We start from the raw sequence: 5,121 nt of genomic DNA on the forward strand, positions 1-5,121 counted from the left end.
TGAGAGATTTCACATTAATTAAAAATACTGGTATGGGTTTAGTTTCTCTATGTGATAATGAAAGTCTTTTCTGTAAATCAATACAACTCATTTGTTCTTCTCGCTGCTTTGCTTGTGTATATGGGTGACTGGGAGGTGATTTCTCTTTTCTTGAGCCCAGTTTCAGTTGAATTAAACACAAAGGCTCCATTCCAGCATTCAGGGACGCTTTTCCTCTGGAGTTAGTTAGAAAGAGTGTGGGGTGGGTTTTTCTCCTGCTGAATGTGGTCTTACTGGTCTGGTGGGAGGTGTCCCTGCCCAGGGCAGGGGGGTTGGAACTCCATGATCTTTAAGATCCCTCCCTACCCAAACCATTTGATGATTCTAAGCAGTTAGTTTAAATAATGCTTTTCAGCAAAGGTACAGGTTTTAATGTATTTAGACATTTTGTTAGTGATAATAAAGGTTCAACGAGGCCAAGTACTGGGTCCTGCACTTGGGTCCCACCAAATCCATGGACCCTACAGGCTGGGGGCAGAGTGGCTGGAGATGGACCCTACAGGCTCGGGGCAGAGTGGCTGGATCTGGGGGATCGAGTGCACCCTCAGTAAGTTTGCAGATGACATCAAATTGGGTGGGAGTGTTGACCTTCTGGATGGTAGAAAAGCTTTGCAGAGGGATCTGGACAGGCTGGATGGTTGGGCCGAGGCCAATGGGGTGAGGTTCAACAAGGCCAAGTGCTGGGTCCTGCACTTGGGTCCCACCAACCCCATGGATGCTACAGGCTGGGGGCAGAGTGGCTGGAGCTTCACAGCAGAAAAGGACCTGGGGGTGTTGGTGGACTGTGGGCTGAAGATGAGCCAGCAGTGTGCCCAGGTGGCCAAGAAGGCCACCAGCACCCTGGCCTGTGTCAGGAACAGCGTGTGGAGGAGGACTCAGGAGGTGATCATCCCCATCTGCTCAGCACTGATGAGGCCCCACCTTGAGAGCTGTGTCCAGTTATCTACTCAGCACTGGTGAGTCCCCACCACGAGAGCTGTGTCCAGTTTTGGCCCCCTCACCACAAAAAAGACATTGAGGGGCTGGAGTGTGTCCAGAGAAGGGCAATGGAGCTGGTGAGGGGTCTGGAGGGTAAGTTAAGAGCAGCTGAAGTCTTTGAGGCCATTCCCCAGTTTGGGAGAAGAGCAACTAAAGTCTTTGAGGCCATTCCCCAGTTTGGGAGCAGCACTGGTGTGGGGTTGGGGTGTCCACCTGCGTATGATCTCACAGGCTTGGGATGAGCAAATTAAGCAATTAAAAAAAGCCAGTCCTGTTCTTACGTCCTCTACCTGGCCCTGAATGATTTTTATGCCAATGTTGATGGTTTTCAGGCAGTGCTGTGAGCTGATTGAACTTGTCGGGATGCTTTTCTGCCATTCTAGGGGAAAAAAAAAAATAAAAAAATCAACTTCTGTGCAAGCTGGGGAGCCTGACCAAAGGACAGGGTGGAAAGGGAAGGAGGCAAAAATGGTCTGGAGCTGGAGGAGATTCCTTTCCCCTCTGTTCTGCATGGTAACAAACATGATGTTGGCTGAGCTGCCTGTAAAAGGACACCCAGGCTTTAATGACCCTGTCACCAAACCTGGACCAGGTTTGGTGACAGGGTCATTAAAGCCTGGGTGTCCTTTTACAGCGCATGGTGAAGTTGTCACGAGGCTTTTTTTTTTTTGCTTAGTCATGTGTGAGGTGGTCACTCTGGACGTTAAAAGTTAACCACAGGCAGCGGTTTGCTGAATAGTTTCCTCTGGGGTGCTGGGTCAGGCTTTAGGGTCAGGGCCAGCGGTGGGGACAAGATCAAGTGACAATTCACACGCTGCTTTGCTGTCCCCACAGAGACTTTCGGAGCGTCGGCAGCAGTTTTGGTGTGGAAACACCAGCTTGACTCAGCATTTTAAGTAAATTGTGCCGAGTCATCTGACAGCGCCTGGAGGGGAGGGCAGCTTGTTTTGCTGACTGAAAAACTCAGGTTCCTCTTTTTTTTTTTTAAAAATGTGGGTCACTCTGGACGTTAAAAGTTAACCACAGGCAGCGGTTTGCTGAATAGTTTCCTCTGGGGTGCTGGGTCAGGCTTTAGGGTCAGGGCCAGCGGTGGGGACAAGATCAAGTGACAATTCACACGCTGCTTTGCTGTCCCCACAGAGGCTTTCGGAGCGTCGGCAGCAGTTTTGGTGTGGAAACACCAGCTTGACTCAGCATTTTAAGTAAATTGTGCCGAGTCATCTGACAGCGCCTGGAGGGGAGGGCAGCTTGTTTTGCTGACTGAAAAACCCAGGTTCCTCATTTTTTTAAAAAGAAAATATGGGTTGAACTTGCTCGAGCACAAGCTGAAAGGTACCACGACGTGGAGGAAGCGGTTGTTTAGGGAGCTGAGGGGTAGGTTTTTCCACCGAATCCTGGTGCAGGCTGTTTGAAAAGCTTCACCAGCACAATTCTAGTCTTCTGCAAAGCTCTGGGGTATCTTTGGGATCTCCAGCACACGTCGTGGCAGCCTGTGCAGGAGAAGCAGTGTCTGTAGCTGACTTGACAAGAGTCTGGGAATTCAAATCCTGGCTGCCTGGAGCCAGAAACCACCCTTTGACGCTGCGTAGCGGTGGCAGGTCCCACCAGATGAAGCAATGGGCTGATTCTGCCTTTCCTGTTTGCTGTGATAAAAAAAACCTGTGAGCTCCTGGGTGTCAGCACTTTACCCTCAGGTTTTCAGTTCACCCAAGTGCTTTTCCTTTCCCTTCTATGAGTTTTTTTTGAAGGTTGTCCCCCCACCTCTTTTGTGGAGGCTATTTCAACTTCTTTTGTCCCATCTTGGCGTATCTGAAGAGGCAAAAACCATTGCCAGGGTTCTCCCGTCTGGCCTGGGACTGACTTTCTCTATATTCAGCCTCATTTGGCCTGCACCTGCAGCACGTCCCCTGTCCCTGTGGCCAGAAAACCTGTTGGGAGTGAGTTGAAAAGCAGTTTGGGAGCTGAGAAGCAAGTCCAGCAGGTTTGTTGGGCGACTCCGGGCTGTGCTCATCTATCGGTTTTGACGCAGTTGTTTTCCTCTGTGCTATAATAAGTTCTTTTAAGCCTTGGGAAGCTTTCTGTGTAATGACCGTATCCAGGAACAAATGAGCTCTGGCAAGAGCCGTGGCTGTGCTGAGTATTAAAGTGTTTATCTTGTCGTGGGCAAGGCTGGTTTTGGCTTCCTTTGATGTTGAGAAGTAGCCGCAGAGGGAGGTCTGTGTCATTGCAGGATACCATATAAAGCAGCCTGGTCTTTTAAGCAGTGGTGTCATTCTTTATTATTTTTTTTGTTTAATTATTTTTCTTTTTCCCCTGCTGCCCTTAAAATAAAAGCTGGAAAGGAGGCAGCAGCGTTGGAGAAACCCAAGCTGGTTGGTTGCACATTCGAGGCTCACATTTCAGAGGTGCCACCGAGGGCTTTTGCCAGAACGAGTCAAATGTTTTAAGCCCGTAAAGCGGCTCTAACTATAGGTTGTGTGAGCTGCTTAAGGAGGTTTAGTCGTTCTCCTCAGCACCATGGCTTAACCAGGGGACTCAGCTTGTGCTCATTGGAGCTGGGGATGTTGCTGGAGGTTGGGGTTGTGTCGTGGGGAATGATGGGCAGCCTTGTTCCAGGGGGTTATAGGAAATTTCATGGGAAGGGGCAGTTCTTGTGTTGAACGGCTCTTCCCATTTCTGCAGCGTGGTGAAAAGTTGGCAGCTTTTAGAACAAGCACGTTCTAAAAATGCACCGTTTTTCCCTATATCAGAAGCTATTTACGGCTGTTATTTGGATGCTTCCATCCTTTTTTTTCCTCCTGTTTCCTCCCTTTTCACGGGGGAGTTGGAACACGGTTATGGACTTGTCGCCTAAGCTTAGCGAAGCGCCTTTTGCTGTTCCCATTACAGTCACAGGGAATTTGGCTCTTTTTAAAAAATAAAAAATATATATATAAACTGTATGTGCTCAGATATTTCTCTGGTCATGTAACCCAGACGTTTTGGGCCAGATCCAAAAGTGCAGAGTTAGATTTTTAGCCACCTTAAACACTTGGTGAGTGGTGCTTTGCCTTAAGTGGGAATTGAATATACGAATCAACTGGGAGCTGAACTTCTGCACCCCTTCACTTGAACCGTTTGGAGGGGATGGGTATAAATGCTCTTTATGAAGTTCTCTGCAGATGCCTCGGAGCTAAGAGACACCATGTGGAATGCTGATTACTGAACAGGTCCTGTGTATCCTCATTTTGGTGTCTAAAATGAGTGGTTCTGTAGTGGCGCCCTTTGTTATCGGCTCCATATGTAAAAGGGGCTGCCCGGCCTCTGATAAACTGCATTAATTGTTGCCAAGTGCTTGGCTTTGAACGTGTGATATCATGAAACCTGTTGGAAGAATTAAATAAAACTGCCCTGAGTGTGCAGTATCCCAAATAGGAAAATGAGCAAGTTATTTGGGGGAAACACACCCCAAAAGGCCGTGCCACCATCCAGCGAGACCTGGGCAGGCTGCAGATTTGGGTGGAGAGGAACCTCATGAAGTTCAGCCAGGGCAAGTGTAAGGTCCTGCACCTTGGGAGGAATCACCTCCTGCACCAGGACAGGCTGGGGGTGACCTGCTGGAAACCAGCTCTGAGAGAGGAACTTGGGAGTCCTGGTGGACAGCAAGTTGCCCACGGGCCAGCAATGTGCCCTTGTGGCCAAGAAAGCAAATGGTCTCCTGGGGTGGCCTGTGGTTGGAAGGAGGTCATCCTCCCCCTCTACTCTGCCCTGGGGAGGCCCCAGCTGGAGACTGGGACCAGGTCTGGGCTCCCCAGTTCAGGCAGGACTAGGAACTGCTGGAGAGGGTCCAGCAAAGGGCTACGAAGATGATGAGGGGACTGGGGAAAGGCTGAGGGACTTGGGTGGTTTTAGTCTGGAGAAGAGAAGAGTAAGGGGGGATCTCATCGATGTTGAACAATAGCTAAAGGGCGGGGGGCAAGAGGATGGGGCCAGACTCTTCCCAGTGGTGCCCAGTGACAGGACAAGGGGCAACTGGCACAAACTGGGACACGGGAAGTTCCATCTGAACATGAGGAGGAACTTCTCTGCTGTGAGGGTGTCAGAGCCCTGGAAGAGGCTGCCCAG

At 49.8% G+C, this 5,121-nt stretch overlaps 1 protein-coding gene across 1 annotated transcript in view; it reads left to right on the top strand.

Annotated features, from left to right (window-relative positions):
- Positions 1–1,962: 1,962 nt before the first annotated feature.
- Positions 1,963–5,121, top strand: part of SLC48A1 (solute carrier family 48 (heme transporter), member 1) — a 31,136-nt gene continuing 27,977 nt past the window's right edge. Inside the window, exon 1 of the mRNA XM_014947483.1 lies at positions 1,963–1,984. The gene's annotated coding sequence lies outside the window, so the exon portion shown is untranslated. The remainder of the gene's footprint in view (positions 1,985–5,121) is intronic.

The sequence above is a fragment of the Calidris pugnax genome, unplaced genomic scaffold (genome assembly GCF_001431845.1).
Source record: "Calidris pugnax isolate Ruff unplaced genomic scaffold, ASM143184v1 scaffold155, whole genome shotgun sequence".
Taxonomy (NCBI): domain Eukaryota; kingdom Metazoa; phylum Chordata; class Aves; order Charadriiformes; family Scolopacidae; genus Calidris; species Calidris pugnax.